Below are 21,484 nucleotides of genomic sequence, written 5' to 3' on the forward strand. Positions count from 1 at the left end.
GAATGAGGAGCAGACAGATTAAAAATTTACTTTCTGAAAGAGGAGGTTCTACACCCTCCTGTCTATCGCACCAGGCAGGGAAAGGTCGGGTGTAAGATACAATTTGTGGGCAAATTAAATACACAGAAATATTCCTCATTTTCATGAAGACATGTGCTTTCTCTCATTTTCCCCCAAAGACATCACCCTCTTGGTTTATTGTTCACTTTGATAAGAGACATCGTGTACTAGTTTCCTATTGCTGCTGTAAATGATTACCCCAAACTCAGTGACTTAAAACCACACCAAGGTATTATATTAGATTTCTGAAGGCCAAAAGTTCAAGGTGGTTCTTACTAAACTAAAATCCAAGATGCCAGCCGGCCTGCGTCCTTTTCTGGAGACTCTAGTGAAGAATCCATTTTCCTTTTCCAGCTTCCAGAGGCTGCCATGTGACCTGACTCATGGCCCCTTCCTTTCCTCCATCTTCAAAGCCAGCAATGGTCAAAGTCTTTGTCACACCTTATCCCTCTGACACTGACTCTCCTGCCCCATATTCCACATTTAGGGACGCTTGTGATTTCATTGGATCATGCCAGGATCAGCTCCCCACGTCAAGGTCAACTGATAAGCAACTCGAGTTCCATCTAGAACTTTAACTGCCCTTTGCCATGTACGGTAACATATTCAGAGGTTCCAGAGATTAGGGCATGGACTTCTTAGGGACGTCATTATTCTGCTCACACACGGATACCAAGAATTATTTCTCTACTGTAAGAAAACAGCAGTGGTAGCTGCTGCTGAGTTAACAGTGATACCAGAGCAGTAGCGTGGGCAGGTAGTTGGGAGACATAGAGACTCTGGACAACCAGCAAGCAGTGGCTGTGACCAAGGGGCCGTTTGTTGCCAGGTCGGGGTGCAGAGCCAGCTGCTGCCAGATCTTCCAATTTTCCCAGAGAATCTGGAATGCAGATTTTTAAAAATGTTAACAAGCAGACCAAAATGTGCATGCACAGACACACGTAGCCCACAGAAAGCCCATGTGAGCTGCATCTGATTCAGTGGCTTCTAGTCCTTGACCTCGCCCTGGGGCCGTGTGCGGGTATAAGTGGCAGGACTGAGCTGCAAGCCCAGAGCTGTGGGACTCCGGAGGGCCAACTTAACCACCATGTTTGCTCCTCTACATCAGCTGGAGAGACCCCTGCCCGCTTAAAGCCCTTCAGAGGTACCCATGGTCTGCAGATCCCAAGTCTGGTCCCATCTTCCAGCCCAGCCCTGAACTTACTCTCTCTGCCACCGTCGCACACTACTGTGGCCCTCCACATCTCTGCCGATGAGTGCCCTGTCCTGAACGCCACACTAGCCTTCTGCCCACCCTGACCCTCCTTCCCTGGAAGCTGCCACCTGCCACTGCTAAGGGGCTGCCAAGTTTGGCCCACACGACCAAAAGCCCCCTTGCTCTCAGCCAGCTAGAGCAGGATAGGCACACAACCCAAAGGCTTAGCTGGCCAGTGAGCCCTCACATTACTTACCTCCCTCAAGAATGTGGCCTGAGATGAAAAGATGGCTTTCAGGGTGGCTGCCTGCAGCCCCAGTTGGGCTGGAAGCCTGGCCTCCTCTCTCAACGCTTCCTGCTTATAAAGGCTCTCTGTTGTTAGGCCCCATCTTTGCCTGGCACTTAGTCCCTTCGCTCCAGATTGCATGAATTCCTTGTACCTTCTCAGGAATTTTTCTGATATCGAAAGTTAAGTCTTCTGACTCCTGCCACTAGACCGAAAGGAGATTTCTAGTTTTAACAAAGAAGATGCCAGTTAGAACAAGAATACATGTCCAACAAAGATCAAGTCTTGGCTTTAGTGGGCTTGAGAGACTCTGAGGTCCCACCAGTGGCCCTTACTCCCGATTACTGCTGCTCACTGTCCAGGACACAATGTCATCCCCATGAGGCAAGACCACCCCAACCACACTACTGCTGGTAAGGCAACACATAAACCCACAGATCCTGTCCTCGGCAGCACCCCAGAATCTCTCTTTAAGTTGGTTCTGGAGCCTGCTATTCAAGGTGGTTCCTGGCTCCTGGAGGGGACATTTAATGTCCTGCCTTGCAGCAAGCACCCTTCCCTTCTTCTGGGCACAGTACCAGCTGATTTTGGGGAATCACTCTGTTCCTCTTTCTGCCCCTCTCTGATATGCGAGCTGAGCTATGCTGTTGTAATAGTTAACAGCACACTATCAGTGGTTTCATACAACATTCACATCACAGCTCACGGTGGGTATTTCTGGTTGGGACCATCTGTGTGGTCACTCAAGAATTCAGGCTCTTCCCTTCTTGTAATCCTGCCCTCCTTTGGGTCCTGGAGCCCTCTACATGAGGCCACCCGATGGGAAAAGACAGCAGTCCCCCGCAGGGAGTGAGTTTGTGGGCAAGGCCCACATTCTATTGATTGGGACTCAATCACATGGTTACCTAACTGCAAAGGTAGCAGGATGGAGTTCAGAGAGAAGGCAACCTAACTACATGGAGCTACAAGAGAGAATCCTAGGGAAGGATCCTGCTTGGCAGGCTCAGTTCTATGTCCACTTCCTGGATCAGTCATTGTGGACTGGAAGGCAAGGTTGTGTCCGTTCCCATGGGTTTGACAGACACTTAGCCAGCGTATCACTTAACTTCTGCTGCATAACAAACAGGTATTTATTATTCATAGCTTAAAACAACTGTTTATTTTTTCCCATGAGCCTGTGGGTTGAGTGAACAGTTCTACTGATCCGGGCCAGGCTCTTCTAAGCTCAGTTGGCTCACTCGCGTATCCGCAGTCAGCAGGCAGGTTGGTTTAGCATGGCCTCGCTCACATGTTTGGTAGTTGGCTTGCAGTCAACTGTGGAGATGGGGTAACTGGCCATGGGTGTCTCATCACCCATCAGGCTCGCCTGGGCTTGTTCCAATGGTGGTAGCAGGTTATGAGAGATAAAGAGGAAGTACGCAGGACTGCTTAAATCTCAGAATTGAGACAATATTACTTCTACCTCGTTCCTTTGGTCAAAACGAGTCACAAGGCCAGCCCCGATTGACAGCATAGGAAAATAGACTCCAGCTCTTGATGAGAACTTCAAGGTCACATTGCAAGAGGTGTGACTAGAGGGAGAAGATCGCAAGGCAGATGACTGCAATCTACCACAGGCAGGTCAGCTACATGTTTCCGTAGGAGCTGACACATTGTACTCTCCAGTGTGTAATGACGGGTCTGGAGAAGGGCCCAGAGCCCCGCTGGACCATCAGAATCCTTCCTCAGATTTCCTCTCTGGTGCTAGAATGGAGTCACTCTTCCTCTGGCCATGAAGTTCTGAGGAGGTGAGTTGGGAGGTATCTGGCTGTCATGTCTCAGGCCACATGGAGAGGAAGCCCGCAGGAAGGGACCATGAGACACTCGTGCGGAGTAACAGAAAAAAAATGTCAGAGAGAAAGAGGCTGGCTCTAGTATTTCTCAGTCCCATCCATGTCTTCTTCAGTTATATGAGCCAGTGAGTCTCCTCTTCTCTAAGCTAATTTGAATTGGGTCCCTGCCAGGCACTGCTGCAGCTGTTGGAGAAACAGTCTGACAAGGACAACCTCTTCCTTTGTGATTGGCCTAAACCAGGCCATAATTGCTGCAGGACACATTTATGATGGGCCCTGAGAGAGATATGGACTTGGGCGGGGCTGGTGCCAGCTGTCCCTCCTCACAGTTGTGCCATCATCCCACCCCAAGAAGGGTGAGTGTCCTGGGGTCCACAGGAGAGAGGATCTGGGGACTTGGAAACTCCAAGGTCAAACTGGGTAGAGTCTCAGGACCTGGAATCATAGTAACCATTTCAGAGCTGAGGATCATGGGGCCTAACATTCTAGGCTTTTCTGAGTTCCTGCATCCAGAACACACACTTAGAAAATTCTACAGTGGCTGGACAAAGTAAGTCGCCTAGTGTAATACATGAGTTAGCGACCTTTGGGTGCCAGCAACAGAAACCAACTCTGATTACCGTAAGAGAAGGAAAAGGACATTTGTTGGTAGGCTATGGGTGAATTGAGAGGCTGGGAGGAAGAAATGGAAAATGAGCTGGTAACAGACAGGGCTATCACTCCAGACAGACTTGGAGCAGAAGTGGGTAACGCAGCTTATCAGGCACAGCTATAGGGAAGAATGAATAAATTATTGTGGGATTTTTTTTTTCCAGTCTTGGTATCACATCCTGCTAAAGAACATCTGGTTCTTGGTCAGGCTGAGGTCACAGGCAAAACTGTCCTTACTTCCACCACCACAGACCTCTGAGGAAGAGTTAGTGGAAGGTGCCTCAGGGATGCCTTTAGTTTATACTAGGAGTTCATAAACGTTGAGTCCAGAGCCAAATCCCAACCAGGTTCCTATTTTTAGGGTCCATGGGCTAAAAATGGTTTTCATATTTTTTAGTGTTTACATTTTATTTTATTTTTTATTATTTATTTATTCATGAGAGACACAGAGAGAGAGAGAGGCAGAGACACAGGCAGAGGGAGAAGCAGGCTCCATGCGGGGACCCCAATGTGGCATTCGATCACAGGACTCTGGGATCATGCCCTGAGCCAAAAGCAGACACTCAACAACTGAGCCACCCAGGTGTCCCTAGTGTTTACAATTTAAATGATTACATAAATACATCATAGCCTCAACTTTGCCTCTTGGCCCTCAAAACCTAAAATATTTTTAAAAACCTAAAATATTTATTATCTGGCACTTAAAAAAAATATTTGCAGACCCCTGGCTTATACAGTAGGGCTCAGGCATCTGGACTCGTTGATCCACAAAAACAGAAGCTGTAGAAGGAGAAAGAGCTCCTGCAAAGGAAGACAAAACATTGGTAGGAAGGGGAGAACTGTGGGAGGCCAGAGAGACCAAAGTCTGGTGTGTGTGTGTGTGTGTGTGTGTGTGTGTACGTGTGAGCATGTCTTCAAGCTATGATGTCTCCCCACCAGTTCTGTGGTCTGGGAAGAAACTTGGGAATTAAAGTGACGTGATTTGGACAGGATGCCCTTCATTGTCATTGTCAAGTTAACAGAAGAGATGGGATGTAATGCCGTTCAGAGCAGGGAAGAGTGGGCACTCTCTATGCATCAAGCACTATCAAGGTTACTGTCAGGAAAAAGCTCAAGTTTATTTTAGATGGAGAAACATGGTTATTTCTTACAGTTTGGGGAGCTTTAGCTACTATGGATGAAGTCCAGCTATCTGAAGCCGCCATGTGGCAATACCACACGGAGACACCACAGAGGTGAGAGATGCCCACAGAGTCCTGGCTGTTCCAGCTCCACCTGTCTCTGTCTTTTCAGCCTGGGCACCAGACATGGTAGCGAGGAAGTCTTCAAGATGACCCCAGCCCAGCTGCCATCTGGCGGAGGCTATAGGAGACTCTGAGAGAGAGAACTTCATAGCCGGGTCCAGTCAACTCCCAGATCTGCAAGCGTAATCTGCAGTGGTTATGCTCCACCGCATGAGGTGAAGCTGCTATTTGGACCTGGTTTGTCATGTAGCCATAGGTCACCAAGCCAATAACATGAAGGGAATGCATCTTTTCCATGCATGATGTGTTGGACTTCTATTTTAGAAGAGCACAAGTTTGGAGAATGGAGGGAGGGGGATAACCCTTGCCATCCTCCTCACACATGACCCCCAGGGCCAATCCAAATAGGACCCCTGAGCTCCAGAGTAGTGCAAGGACTCAAGGTCCAGAGAAGGGGCAGCTTCTTCATTGATGTGGCCTCTGAGGGGAGCAGAGCACCTGCCTCCCTCACGGTGTGCAGGTGGAGAAACAAGAGTATATCCTGTGAGCCTCTTTTCTCCAGGTTCAGGAGGAGACTGGGAGAAACCCTGGCCCAGGATTTAATTCACAGGGCCCAGGGTGTGATGCCCACTGGAAGAGGGAAGAGCCCAAGGAACCACTGGGTCCACTGGTATAATGGGAGTTCCCTTACCTCTTGCCACAGCAAGAGAAACAAGGATAGTGACAGGACCTCAGGCAGGTGATCCCACCAGGTCTTGGGTGCCTGACCCCGGGCAACTAAAGAGAAATGGCTGGAACGATCCAAGGATAGAGGTTACATAGAGGCTTCAGATAACTCACACTGCCTACTGAAGACCCAAGCCAGCACCTGCCGCTGCCAGAACAGACCAGAAGGAACAAGGACAAAGAAGAACCAAGTGTCCACAGGGCCTTGAAGATGCCACTGTGAAAGGTGCTCTAAGCCACCACCCTCCACACGTTAGCATTAATCACACCATTAAGGAAGCAGACTTGTAGGTTCCTCTCCTGTGGTTTCCCTTGTACACTGCACATGTCTTGGGAGAGGAAGCCCAGAAGACAACTTCATGCTCAGGTGTCTGTGACCCACCCGAGGCAGGCTGAGGGCAGGGAAGGAGGCTCAGACCATACAATGCTGCCTCTTGACAATGCTGACACATGCTGCCCCAGCTTGAATGATGGAAATGGCCGCAGATAGTGGCCCATAGCACTAGCCCTTGGTCCATGATCCTGGATCCTGGTGTGGGGACACCAATCCAAGGTGTTCAGAGCGATCACACCACAAAGAACGTTCCCAGAGCAGAGAGAGAGAGAGAAACTGGCTTTCTGTCGAAGTTCTATAGACAGCTATGTGACGTTGGACAATCCAGCCATTCTCCAGGGCTTCAATTACCTGATCTGGATGGTGGGCACCCTGCCTTCTCATTTCCTCTTCACAACTCCCTACCTGCAGTACAGGGCAGATGAGTGGGCACATAAGGCCAGGGCTGCCTACAGCTTCTATAAGCCATGAAGGGAACTGTACATGGAGGAGGCAACCCCCCTGCTCTGATGTCAGGAGATCTGGTCCTAGGTTCCTACCCCAAAGAGTCTCCAACCTTGTCAGGGAGGCAGACTCACCCTCCCTCAACTTGTGAAAGTCCAGAGAGTTAATGTTGAAACCAAAGAGCATAGGCCACTATGGGGATGTCGATGAAGCCAGCAGGGCAGGGGCTGGGCACAAGGTTTCATTTTTACTAAGTGCTCAATTAATATTTGTTTATGTAGACAGTCACATAAGCTCCATGAGGTATAGAGGCCAGTTTGTGTGCTGCTGTATCCCCAGTGCCTAGAATAGAGACTTGGGATACAGCAGATGTCTAATCATTACTAAATGAATGAATGAACAGAAGAGGGGTAAGAAAGGCTGTCAAGTGAGCTGAACCACCAAGAATGAGTCAGAAACTTGGGATACAGCAGATGTCTAATAATTACTAGAATGAACGAATGAACAGAAGAGGGGTAAGGAAGGCTGTCAGGTGAGCTGAACCACCAAGAATGAGTCAGAAAATGGCATGGAACAACATTCCAGAAAGGAGAAACAGTATATGCAAACACTCAGATGCACGCTGGTATATGGCATGTCCAGAAACGGCAGAAGTCCCAGTGCGCCTACCGAAGAGGGAGATGACGAAAATGGGTCTGAGAATCTGGGTCTTTACCTTGAGGACACTGGGAGCTACAGAGGGTAACTGGCTAATTAAATCTGGTTGAGCTTTTTAAACAAGTTTACTGAGATACAAACCATACAACTCATAAATTTAGAGCGTGATTTTAGTAGATTCAGGGCCGTGAATCACCCCAGTCGATTTTTAAACATTTTCATTATCCCAAAAAAGAAATCCCACACCCATTACCTATCATCCTTTGACCCTCCCATCCCCTCCTCCAGCCCAGGCAAGTATTAATCTAATTTCTGTCTCTACAGATTTGCCTATTCTGGGCACTTCATAGAAAGGACATCGTACACTATGTAGTCATTTATGACTGGCTTCTTTCACTTGGCGTAACGTTTTAAGGATTCATCTGTGTTGTAGCCTGTGTTGGTACTTGATTTCTTTGCATTCCTGAATCATATTCCAGTGTATGGATTTATTGAGCTTAGCTCATCCATTCATTGGTTGACGGACATGTGGTTTTAAAAGAGATCCCAATGGCTAAAATTAACAAGACTGACAATATCAAATGCTGGCATGGATGTGGAGCAACCAGAACTCTGGTACGTGATCAGTGGGAGTCGGTAGAGGCACAACCACTTTGGGCAAGTTTGGTCTGTCTTCTAAAGAGAAACACACATCTACCACACACCTGAGCAATTCCACTTGTTGGCATTTCCTCGAGAGCAATGCCAATATAGGTCAAAACAAAAACCTGCAGCATTTTTCATAACAGCAAAAATTGTAAGCCGCCTAGCTGTCCATCAATAGGAAAATGGACAAACAAACTGAGCTATTTTTGCAAACTGGAATCTTCTCCAACAAGTCACAAAAGATGGATGAGGGTGGAAAACATGGTGTCGGGTGAAAGAAGCCAGACATAAGGGATTATGTACTATATAATTACTATGGGATTCCGTTTTTGTGAAATTCAAGAACCTACAAAACTTATCCGTGGGAGTTGAAGTGGGAGTTGAAGTCGAACAGAGGTTGTTTGGGAAGAAAGGTAGGTGATTTGAAGGGGTTACAGGGGACCTTTCTAGGGTGATAGAAATGCCCTATACTTTGGTTGAGGCGTCAGCTACACAGATTGTCAAAACTCCTTAAACTCACATACAGAAGGCCCAGGCCAACAGGTGCATGAAAAGGCACTCATCATCATTAATCATCAGAGAAATACAAATCAGAACTCCAAAGAGATGTCACCTTACACCTGTTAGAATGGCTATTCTCAAAAAGGCAAGAGATAGCAAGTGTTGGCCAGGATGTGGAGAAAAAGGAGCCCTTGTGCACCAATATTGGTGGGAATGTAAATTGGAGCAGCCACTGTGGAAAACAGTATGGAGGGTCCTCAAAGAATTGAAAATAGAGCTACCCTATGATCCAACGATTCCAGTTCTGGGTACGTATCTGAAGGGAACAAAAACACTAACTCAAAAAGATATATGCCCCCCATGGTCATTGCAGCATTATTTACAATAGCCAAAATATGGAAGCAGCATGAGTATCCATCAATGAATGAATGGATTAAAAAGTGTGGTGTATGTGTATATATACACACACACACACACACATATATATAAAATTAAATATATATTATATATATAATATGTATTATATATATAATGGAATACTACTCAACCATGATAAAGAAGGAACTCTTACCATTTGTGACAACATGGATGGACCTCAAGGGAATTATACTAAGTGAAATAAGTCTAGCAGAGAAAGACAAATCCTATATGAACTCACTTATATGTAGAATCTCAAACAAACAAACAAACAATCACAAGCTCATAGATGCCAGAGTGGCAGCTGTCAGAGGTTAGGGGTTGGAGGTGGGCGAAAAGGGGGTCTGAAGGTTAAATAAAAATCAGGATCTGAAAAGTTCTTGAGGTGTTGGAATAAGGAGCCAAAGAGGGGAAAAAATTCATAGCAATGAATGTCAAATCCTAATTTTAGGTTAAAACATTTCACAGGAAGAGGTTTGAGGATATTCAAATCAGCTCATGTGAGATAAAACAAAAAACCCTCTTCAAACTCTACTCTTAGGGTCTGTGCTTCTCACTGAATATCAGCTCTGCTTGATGAAAGTCAGGGTGGGGGCAGCTGGCATTGGAAGCCTGAGGAACACGGCCCAAGGGGCTCAGGCTGGAGCACGCAGAGGGGCTTCCTGCAGCCTCTGAGGCAGATGCTGTGGCCTGGCCCTGGGGCGGGGGCTGCAGAATGTGGGCTGCCGAGGAGGGGAGGGCATTCCTGATGGCAGGAGTGGGGACAGTGGGGACAGTGGGGGAGGAGGGAGGCGAGGACACCTCCAGGGTCCTCTCTTAGCACCTGTAGCAGGTTGGCCCTCAACCTGTTCTCGCCTCCTGCCCAGGCAGGTCCACTCCCAGGTGTTTGGAGCCTCCTGCCCTATCACCTGTGTCATTGTCTCGTGATGCTCCCTGACTCATGGGAGAAGCAGCACAGATGACCTCAACTCTGTGACATCAGCAGAGTGGAGTGGGCTTTCCAGATGTGCTTGCTGTTCTCTGGAAGAAGGGCATGGGCCCGACAAGCCACCTCCCCTCCTGGGTGGTTTGGGGTACTCCCATAAGAACCACGTGGGAGGTGTCACCCAACCTCCCCCGTGTAACAGAGACCAGGCCCCAAGGAGGAGTAGCTCCAGACCAACACACCTCTGATTTCTCTGCTGGTACCACAGAGGCCTGGGGGCGGGGGGAAGCTCATGGGGAGTACCCGCCCCTCAGAATATCACGCAGTGGGGCAGGGAGGCACACCAACCCCAGCCGGCTCCCCTACCCCACCCCACCCCCGCCGTGGGCCTCGGCTGGTGAGGTGTGCAGTGGCCTGGGGCAGAGCTCGCAGGGAAGTCCCAGATGTGTGTCACCTTGTCGTCACCGACCCCGCCCCGTGGATTTCCCCATGGGCGCATCCTCTCCTTGGTATCTGGTCTGGCCCCCTGCTTCAGGCGAAGACCAGCCTCTCTCAGGAAATTCCTCTGAGATGTTTTATACGGAGTCCCACGAACCGCATATCTTGGAAGGACCATGGTCGCGCTCCATTTAGACTCCTTCCTTGACCCGCTCCCGTGCCCGTGCACCAATGCTGCCAGAACAAGGAAAGTTAGGTGTACTTTTTCCAATGTTTTAACACACCATACGAGTGCACTATCAAAGTATAAGGACCGCCCACGTCCTCAGCACAGTGTTTGATGAATTTTACACATATCACCGCCCCCGAAAACAAGACATGGAGCATTTCCAGAACTCCAGGGAACTACCTCCTTCCCAACAACCTACCCCTGGAAATCACCACTCCTCTTGCCTTCTCTGACCATAGATTCGTTTTCTTGCTCTTGTACTTTCTATAGACGGAATCATACAGTCTGGTTTTTTTTCGCTCAAGGTACTGTCTGTGAGATTCACCCACGTGGTTGTATCCACCAGCGATCGGTCCCTTATTTCTTGCTAAATGCCATTCCGTTGTATGGATGGACCACAACGTGTGTGTCTAGTTTACCGTGAATGGGCCTTTGGGCTATTTCCAGTCTGGAGCTCTTAGGAACAGTCCCGGAAAATGTTTGCACAGACTCACATACTCATTTCTCCTGGAGATGTACTGAGGGCTGGGATTTCTGGATCATGGGTAAGCCTATCTTTTAGCTTTGAGCAGATCACTACCAAATGGTTTCCTAAAGTGACTGTACTAATTTACACTCCCACTCACAACCTATGAACGTTCCAGCCGTGCTGCATCCTCTCCAACACTTTTTGATTCTCGTTGTTCTCCCGGTTGCATAAGGGGACCCCCCTGGTGCTTCAGTTGGCTTTGGCCTGTTGACTAATGATGTTTTGTGCTTTTCCATACACTTACGGGTTATTTGGATGCCTTTTTGTGAAATGCTTATTTAAGTCTCTTGACCAGTATTTACTGGGCTGTCTACCTTTCTGTGTTGATTTACGGAGTTCCTTTACTCCTATACATCTATACAGATTTTTGTATCGTGGATCCCTTCTCCCAGTTTATGGCTTCATTTTTATTTCATTTTTTTAAAGATTTTATATATTTATTCATGACAGAGCGAGCGAGAGAGAGAGGCAGAGACACAGGCAGAGGGAGAAGCAGGCCCCACGCAGGGAGCCCAACGTGGGACTAGATCCCGGGTCTCCAGGATCACACCCCAGGCTGAAGGTGGTACTAAACCCCTGCGCCACTGGGGCTGCCCTTATTTCGTTTTTAAATACTTTTTTTAAAGTAGGCTCCATGCTGGGTTTGGAGCCCAAAGCAGGGCTTGAGCTCACGACCGTGAGTCAGCCGTTCATCAGTTTGCCCACCCACCATCCATCCTCTGCCACCATCCACACATTCATCCCTCCATCTACTCATTGACCCATCAAGTATTTATTGTCATCACCACGAGCTGAGTGACAACAGGCAGCAAGACATGGAGATGGTAGCAGAGTTAACTGAGATGAACGAGACCCCCAAGGAGTGCATGATCCAGTGGGGAGAATATAACATGCACAGAATCCTTGACAGATTCCTATCTAGCCTCGTGTTGTCCTGAAATCAGTAGCTTTCATTCCTTATTCTCCGAAACTTCCATTCATTTGTCCTTGTTCCGTGGCACTCTTTCCAATGCTTGTAGATAGTCCAGTTCCCGTAGCTCTGAGCTACAAATCGCAGAGGGGATTCTCGCTCCCCTCATTTTAGATACTTTATTGATGTGCCCTGAGACGGTCGGCAGCCCTGGCCCACCACTGGCTCAAACCCTCTGGTGACTAGCCTGTACTCAAGAGAAGTGGCCCCCAGTTGGAGGTGGGTGCACAGTCCACCCCCAGGACTGCCTGGCCAGCAGGGGTTGCTTGAAGACCGGCCCTGTGGGACCAGCTGATGGCTTAATCTGGCAGTGGGCTCAGGCCACGACAGTCTGGTGGAGCTGGCTGAGAGTGAAATAGGGGTTGGGGGGTGAGTAGGACACAAGCTGTCATGCAGAGTGGTGGCCTCCTTCCTCGCTGGAGGCAGACTCTATTCTCTACCTGTCTCAGGTCAAGCTGGGACCAGGGGCTTGAGGTGAGGCCTGGGCCCCCAGTGCAGAGGGAAGAGAATCTGCACCCCTCTCGGGGTTCCCTCATCTAGCCTCTAGCCACCAGCTTAGCAAATGTACCTCAGTGCCCCAGCCTGGACCTCTTCCAGCCTCCCTCCTCTGACCCCTTCCTAGGGGCAGTGGTTCAAAACCAACAAACACAATGAAGAGCCTGCTGGCCTTGGCCCTGACCAGCCAGGCCCCGCTCACTCCTCTGTGATCTGACTGTCCAGAATCCCTGGCCGGCCTGGCTGCCGTCCTGCCTGCACAGCACCTGCCCTGTTGAGGACACTGGCCCTTTGTTGGAGGAGGCGACTTGTGGGGACTGCCCTGAGGAGGGGCTCAGCTTTGTGGGCCAGGCTGGCGCCAGGCGGGACCAGGATGCTCAGCAAACAAGGCCTTCTACACAGCAGCCTGCAGGGTGGGGGCAGGACTGGGCCTTGGGGTACAACCACAGTGCCTGCCGGGCCTGGAGCTTTGGGGGGGGGGGGTGGGAGGGTGGACAGGCCCTCGGGCCCTGGCCTCAGGACCTGCACCTTATACACAGTCACAGGACTTCTCCTCTCCCTCTCCCCACCTCTCTGCTCCAACTTGGCCCCTCACAGCAACCCTGCCAGGTCTTCCTCAGGGGACCACCTCCGCACCTACCAGCGGTGAAGGGACCACCTCTGGTCCCTCAACAGGCAGAGAGAGCTCGAGAGTGACCCTTCTGCTTCCCCAGAAGCTTAGGCGTGATAGAGACCCCCTGACATGACGTCAGCCCCCTATTGTGGGCTTTATGGCCACGCTGAGAAGCAGGGCTGAGTTGGAACCATCATTTCTACCCTTTCTTTACCCTCCAAAACGTCTGTTGGAGGGCTGCAAATATGCTCTGGCTCGGCGCTCCCCCTGCCACTGCCGTCACTTCCGGGACCCCGCTCAGCCTCTTGGCACCCCGGTTTCCTCATCTGGAAAAGGAAGCTAATGATCTCTGGAGCTAATCAGCTCCTCCTCGTGGAAAGGATGGCTGAAAGAACGCGAGGGACTTAAAGCTAACTAGGGTTCACAGGTACAAAGATATTAGCGTGTGTTCCACTTGGAATGAATCATATGCTTGAGCGTAAGCTTCCCGAGAGCAGGGACCAGGTCAGCCCTGCTCTCCAGCGTAGGCCCAAGTGCAGCCCAGAGCCTGACGCAGGGTGGGTGCTCCACAGAGGTGCGCTACATGAATAGGTGGGTGGGGATAAATGGCCTGGGACAGTCGGGTAGAGGGAGGAATCCAGGATGACACGAGTTTGCAGCGGGTGGTCTTGGGTGGATGGCAGTGCTGTCGTCTTACCTCTGGGAGAAGAAGTTGGGGGGCAGAGACATCATGAGTCCCCACTGGGCCATGTCGTCTGAAGACTCTATCCACCCACAAGGTTCTGCGCCCAAGTAGGGCTCCCGGTGGCCCAGCGGGTGTTGTGGTTAAGTCCAGCTGCATCACAAACCACCCGAAGCCCGTGGCAGGAGACCGTAGCAGTCGTTCGTCACTATCCCCCGTGGTGGCTCTGAGGGCCGACTGGACTGGGCTGGGCCGTTCTCACGCGATGCTCGCAGCCCGTTCAGGGGCCTCCTCGCGCGCGCGTGTCTGGCAGGTGAGAAGCTCAGGAGGGGAGGTCAGCTGGACCACCTTCAGGCGGCCTCTCTGTGGCCCGGGCTTCCTACAGCTGGGGTCTGAGCAAGGATCAGGCAGAGGCCGTGCTGCCTCTCTGCCCTGGCCCAGGAAGACACACACTGACTTCCGCGGCCGTCTAGCAGTAGAAGTGAGTGTCCCGGGCCAGCCAAATGAAGAGGACAGCCTCTACCTCTTGATGTCGGGGGGGTGGGCAGTGAGACTGTGGACCTATTATAAAACCGCCACAGCAGGGACTCACTGGCCACTCGGCCCCCTCAGCCTCGAGGATGAGTCCTGGGTCTGGTGGGTGCATGTTAGAAGCTCGGTGGGGGGACAAGGGCGCTGGCCAAAGAGCTCTGCATCTGTGGTGTGCAGTTGAAGCTTAATAGCAGCTTCTCGGTGAAGAAGTGACTGCTCGAGGAAGAAAAGAAGCAGGGAGAGTGACCCAGGGCCTGAGCAGCCCCGTCCGACCTTGCACCCAGCTGTCACATTTGCACCACGGCTGCTCCCCCAGCCTCTGTGTCCTAACACTGCAGAGCCATTCGGGCTACCAGGGTGGACAGCTGCCTCCCTCTTCCCAGAACTTGGCCCTGTCCCCAGCCCCTCAACCTGCCATCAGAAACCCTGCTACGGAAGACCATCACTAGCAGGGGGAGGCTCGATCACAAGACCCTATCACAGATCGGTCAGGACCTCCTGCCATAGAACTTCTCAGATGCCCGCTGATGGTTTAGACTCTCATCCAGACATGTTCAGCCTTGTGCCGAGGCCCCCCGCCTCCAGACAGCCCCTTCTGAGCCCAGAGCAGTCCTGGCACTGGGTGGGAGGCAGACAGAGAAGAGACAGGGCAAAAGATAAATCCCTGGGAAGTCTACTCAAAAGGGCTGGGGAGAGGGGGTGCAGTGGTGGTGCCCGGGTGGCTCGGTCGTCTAAGCGTCAGCCTTTGGCTCAGGTCATGACCCCAGGGTCCTGGGATGGAGCCCCGGGTCTGGGTCCCTGCTCAGCAGGAAGCCTGCTTCTCCCCCTCCCTCTGCCATTCCCCTCACTTGGACTTTCTGACACTCTATCTCTGTCAAATAAATAAATAAAATCTTAAAAAAAAAATCTAAAAAAAAGAAAAAGATTTTTAAAAAAATCTAAAAATACCCCCCACCAGACTGGTGGAGGAGAGGAGTGGTCGGGAGGACAGCAGGACACCTGAGGACAGCCTGGCACCAGAGAGAGCAACCTTTGATGAGGCTGTGCTGAAGGACACTGGTCAGTGGCTGCAGGGACGGCCTGAGGAGCAGCCACTGTGCAGAGCTAAGAGAAGCCACTGGAGAGACGAGTATGGGTGGGGTGAGGAGAGGGCAGTGAGCTGAGAGGTGAGCGGAGGCGAGCATGCCGAGGTGTTTGCTGCTAACCTCACCACCACCTTAGAGCCTGCCCACAAGCCTTGCAGCCTAGAAACCTTGAGCTTTCAAGGGCAGTGTCCCGGGACGCTTCTCTAGTTGACACAATCACAACCCAGAACATTCCAGGCTGTGTGGGCATTTCTCCAGAACTGGCACCAACAGAGGTCAAATTCTCTCTGGGATCCTCTAGTCACAGCCCAGATCCTCAGGTCAGAGAGGCGTGCAAGGTCTCCACACCCACCCACTGTGCCCCTCATCATTTGATGGGGTCCTGGGTGCTGTGAGAGGTTCCAGATTAAAAGAAGTCCTCTGTTTGTACCAGCGGGTGTCCACAGGTGCCATGCACAAGAGGGGCAGAGAAGTGAGCTGGTGCCCATCTCTGAGCAAAGGGCCAAGTTAACAGTCCTGGAAACAAGGGTAGTAATAGTAACTGCTCGTTGAGCGCTCAGTGTGCCAGGCACGGGGCCATGATAGCCGTGCGGTGGGCAGCGGGGGTCTGTGGACAGGCTACCGTAGGCTACAGGAATAGAACTCAAGCCTATGAATCGGGGTCCCAGCTGGAGTCTGAATGGGATTCGGCACCTGTGTCTGGGAACTGGAAGTCTGGCCTACCAGAGGCCTTGCTGGAGGCTGAGGAGTCTCCTGGGTGACGTCTGGGGCCAGCCTGGTCCAGAAACACATCTCTGTCATCAGAGGGAGGGACAGTCCTGAACTCGTGCTTGTGTCTGTCAACAGACCTGGTCCCTGAGTCCTGCCTCCACCAGGCTCATGACGGCGTCTTACAGGGTGTGAGAAGCTGCTGGTTCAACAGGAGGGGAAAGAGCAATTTCTCAAAAAACCTTTGTGAGATATTGAGGCCCAAGCGGCTGGGTCGTGGGGCCCCGTTAAGGGTTGAATTGTGTCCTTCCCAAATTCACAGGTCGAGTCTTCACCTGCAGGATCTCAGAAAGTGACCTTTCTTGGAGATGTGATTGTTGCTGCTGCAGTTAAGATGAGGTCATTAGGGCGGACCGTAGTCCACTAGGACTGGTGTCCTTATAAAAATAGGAATTTGGGGCACACATAGGCATGGGGGGAGAAGACAGTGTGAAGACACAGGGTGAAGATGCCATCTGTAAGGTTAGGAGAGGGGCCTGGAACAAACTCCACCCTTGTAGCCCTCAGAAGGAACCAACCCTACTAACATCCCGATTCTTCTGGCCTCCAGAATAAGAGGAAGCTGTGGAAGCTGTGGAAGCCCTTCAGTGTATGGTAGGTACTTTGCTACGGCTCACTGATGGGGGCAGAGCAGGGACGACCCCCAGCAGGAACAGATGAACGTGGGGGTGCATGTGATGCTTCCCTGGGGTGGGGGCAGGAGAGCCGTGGGGAATCTGAATACCTGGTCAGCAGAATCAGAGATCTGATTAGTACTGAGACCCCCCCTCTTGGGCCACCCTGGTGCGGTCTGGGCGGACATCGTACCATAAGAGTGCAGCAAGGCCATGGCCTTCTGGGAGGGAGGAGCCCGACCTGTGTGCAGGAACCCTGGCTGGGTGCTAGTGGGGCGCCTCTAGGAAGGAGACACCAAGACAGAATCAGATGTGAAAGAAACGAATGAAGGAAAATGCCTATGAATGGAAACGGGGTGGCAGACGGGGAAGGACGGGAGAGCTGTCAGACTGGTGTTCAAGCCTGACCTTGAGGGAAGGACAGAGGGAAGGAAGGAAGCAGGGAGGAAGAGGGAGAGAGGCGGGGGAGGTCTGGTTGGATGGAATCCTCTTGCACAGCCCTTGGGGGCGTCCTCTGCACAGAATCAGCCATCAGAGCAGTCCGCGTCCCCCAGACAGGGGCAGCCTTGGCACCCCTGCCACACTCCGTCAGTGGCTGTGAGCTTGGCTCGGGGTGGGAACCTGAGGATGGATTTCAGAGTGTGGCAGCCTGGGCTCGCCCTCCCCTTGCCCCCTGACCCCCGCCATGCCTCATGGGCACAGATGCGAGCCCTGCGTACTCGGCCACTGCGCTGGGTGGCCAGGAAGGAGGCTGGAGCTGCTGTAGAGAACCAGGAAGACACCCTGGGCTCGGGGGGCTAAATGGCGGGCCAGCACGCAAGGCCGATGGTGTAAGGTGACGCCCCAGACCCTCCATGGACAGTTCTACTCCTTTTTTTCAATACTGTGTCTTTTTAAAAGAATATATTATTATTATTTTTCTAGGAATCTCTATGCCCAATGTGAGGCTCAAACTCACAACCCCGGGATCAAGGGATCAACACGCTCTACCAATGGAGCCCACCAGCCAGGCGCCCCTTTTTGTGGACATTTCTCCCGTAGCTTCCAGCGAGCTTGAACATTCTTTCTTTTCCCTGTGGCTGCCGGCCACTTAGAGGTTGCACCTTGTGACCGGCCTCCCTGTGTCCTCTCTGTGCTTCCTACTGAGGAGTTACCATTTTTCTCATTGATTTTCACCAAAGAACTGTTGTATCATGGGTATTCCCCCTGGTTGTTTGGAAGTCTCTGAATCATGTAAGGGGTCTGAATTCTAACCCGTAAACCCAAGTGTGCAGGAAACACAACTAAATTTACTTTCTGTAACAGAACTTAATTTCTTTTTCAGGTTCCTGTTTGGGCCAAACGGTTGAAACTGAGTCATCTGGGGAAGGCCCCCCCACCCTGACCCTTTCTCCCAGCACGGCCTCCAAGGCCTTGGGGTTACAGGGTGCCAAGGTAGCGGCGCTGGGCATCTGTCGGCACCATCCTTGCCGATCCGCTGGTGTCTACTGTCCTTGTCTCCATCTGGCTCCTGTCCCTGCCCTGATCTCCCAGTCTTCAGGCTTACCGGGTCACTCTGTGCCCTCTTGCCACCCCCTCTCCCCCCGGAAATCAGCCTATGGCTCCCTAGGCTACACCACAGCGGGGGGAGAGCAGGGGACCCATTTGGCTTAGACACACCCATCCCTGACCTACTAGGGAAGTCCCTGACTCCTTTCCTGGGTTCAGCTCAGAAACACACCCCACGATGCCCCCCACTTCCGGGTCCTTCAAGCTCACCTGCAGGTTCTTACGTCCCTGCACAGGTCCACCTTACTTGCCTTCCCCCCTCCCCATAACCTCCTTCCTCCAACCCTGAGTCCCATGTGGGTTAGGACTGCGTGAACGTTGAGTCTGGGCAGGAAGACTGGCTGGGCGGTCATGCACCTTTTCCAGACTAACTGGCTGTGTCCTGAGGGTTTCTGGAAACCTCAAAGCCAAGCATTGAGTTCTTCATCGTTATTTCTGAAGGCGACCTGTCCCAAAGCATGGAGAGAAAGGGCAGTGAGAAACACCTGGGAAAGAGAGAACAGGTCACTCCGCCTCAGGTGCGCCCATGATGTCTTCTGTTTAAAACTGTTAAATAAAATGGAGCAATAGACTTGTTAAAAGGCGCAGACGTTTAAAATACGCGTAGCCACCTGATAGCTTCGTGTTTTCCTTTGTTGCCTTCAATTTACTTCTATGCTTCAAAAACCTTTCCACATTTTGAAACCAGTAACCACAGACCCGTATCCTCTTCTGGTTGTTACGAGTTCGTGCGTAGTTCACTCGTCAATAGGCCAATAAATGAATATGAGGTTGTGCCCTGCTCTTGCTACTCTCCCAAACTGCCTCCACCTAAGGGGACCAAATCACAGCCTCAGAACTGGATGGAGCCTCATGGGTCCCCTGGTCCCATCACCCACCCCGAGTAGGGATCCCCTCTACGGCATCTCTCCAGCCCTGGGGAACTGACTCCTTCAAAGCACCCTTACGCGGTACCACTGACCGATAGAAAGCTTTCTTGTCTAAATAAGCCCAGATCTGGCTCCTGCTTCAGGCCTGGAGAACCCCACGGTGTGGTTGCCCAGGACAGTCCTCATCACCCTGGAGATGGTGCCGTGCCCACCACCCCCTCCCTTTCCTAGTGAACAGCCTTGCTAGAGCTGCTCTACATACCCTTGCTTCCCAGCGCCCCTGGCTTCCCTTCCAGGCCGCGTCTTCTGCTGAATTTGCTGGGCTTGTCCTCGTGCCCCTGAGGCTTACCCGGTGATCCCCTGACACGTCTGCACTAGCCCAGCACCCGGGCCTGTGATACTGAAAGCCTGGGAGTCGATCAATTATCCCAGCCTTGGCTCATCTTTTTTATATAAACTGACACCTCTCCCAGCCTGCCCCGCACCTGCTGACCTTTTGTACTAAAATTCAGCGACAGCAGAGGGTAGAGCAGCCGAGTTCTGGGATCAGGCTAGAGCCAGGCCAAATATAGCTCAGCCACTTATTTAACCCGAGGGAAGGCCCGTGTAACCACGGATAGCTTACATAACCTCTGTCAGCTTTGGGGACCTCATTTATAAAGAGCAGTTAACGCTGGTACCTGTTCTTGAGGGCCTCGGGAGGATTAAGAAGTAATGTAAAGTCCTACCACGCACAGGTTAGTAAGGATGCTGTAAACGAGAGCTGTGCTTATTGTCGTCAAGCACCTAAGACTGTAGCGCTTATTTTAATTGGAGGAAAAGGAAAACACTCCTCGTCCGTGATGGGCAATCTCGATTAGAAGGCAGGCAAAAAAAAGAAAGAAAGAAAGAAAGAAAGAAAGAAAGAAAGAAAGAAAGAAAGAAAGAAAGAAAGAAAGAAAGAAAGAAAGAAAGAAAGAAAGAAAGAAAGAAAGAAAAAGAAGGCAGGCAATGTCGATTCACAGGGGACTCGTTCTAATGGAGTAGCGAGCGGTGTTATTAGTAAGGAGGGATGGAGGATCAAGCCAATGGATTCAAGAAACTTACAGGTCAACAGGAGAAGCAGACCAAATAAGGAAAAGCAGACTGCAGAATGGCAGGCTTTCAGCCTCCTGCAACCACGGGGCAGAGAGCCCAAAGTTCAGACGGGGTCTGGCCAAGCAGCGTTTTAGTCTTGGCAAAGGCTCAAGTCCCACTCCTAGGGAGCCTGGCAGCGGGGCTTCTCCTTAGCATAATGATGCCACTCAGTAGATGGTAAACAAAGGTGGGAGTGAAGCACACCCAAAGGCCAACACCGGCTGTGCCTGAGAACCCATTGGGTCCTGCCCTCTAGCTCCTTTTCCCGTTGACTCTAGGCAGGAGCTATGTGATGAATAAGCTCAGTGCAGGTTGCTCCCTTGTACTAGTGGAAACTATCCCTGCAGGGTTGGAAGGCGATGGTAGTTTCTCTAGGGCAAGGAGGCCTGGCTGGGGCCAGGGACAGTGCAAGCTTTGGAGCCAGCCCGACGTAGGTTCAAATCCAGCTCGGGCATCTGGGATCCGTGTGGCCTGGGGCAAATCACAGGCTCTCCCTTGGCCTTGGAGCTGGCATCCAACACACAGGGACCACAGCCTGTCCTTTGCAAAATTACCACAAGGACTAGATGGGACTGTGGCTCTAGGTCACTAGGCGCAGTGCCAGGCTAACTGGAAAAAAGGCCGCCTAGAGAGAACGACCCCTGGCCTAATCCATCTGAGAGTTGCTGCTTGGAGCCCACCAACTCTTGAAGGAAGACGCACAGCCCAGCAGAACTGGGAAACATTTCAGACTCCACATTGCTGTGGCTTCGGACAAAATCGCTTACCCTCTCTGGGTCCCCATTCCTTCGTTTGTAAGATAAGATAACTTTTACTGTGCAGGGTCCTCCTAAGGACTGGGGCAATGATTGGCAAGTGCTTAATGCAGAGCCCGGCATGGAGTCACATAGTGAGGCATCATCCCTTCCCAGAGGCCACGGAGATGCCCCGGCCCTGCTCAGGCCCACCGTCCTGAGGACTTCCTCCCAGCTCCTCTCTCACAGCCTGAATTATATGCACCCTCAGAGGAATGAGATAAAAATAGCCAGCCCACTGCACGTCTTCACCAAGACAGGGCAGCTCTGTCTCCCGGGGCCAGTT

This window comes from Canis lupus, chromosome 4, assembly GCF_003254725.2.
Source record: "Canis lupus dingo isolate Sandy chromosome 4, ASM325472v2, whole genome shotgun sequence".
NCBI classification, from domain to species: domain Eukaryota; kingdom Metazoa; phylum Chordata; class Mammalia; order Carnivora; family Canidae; genus Canis; species Canis lupus.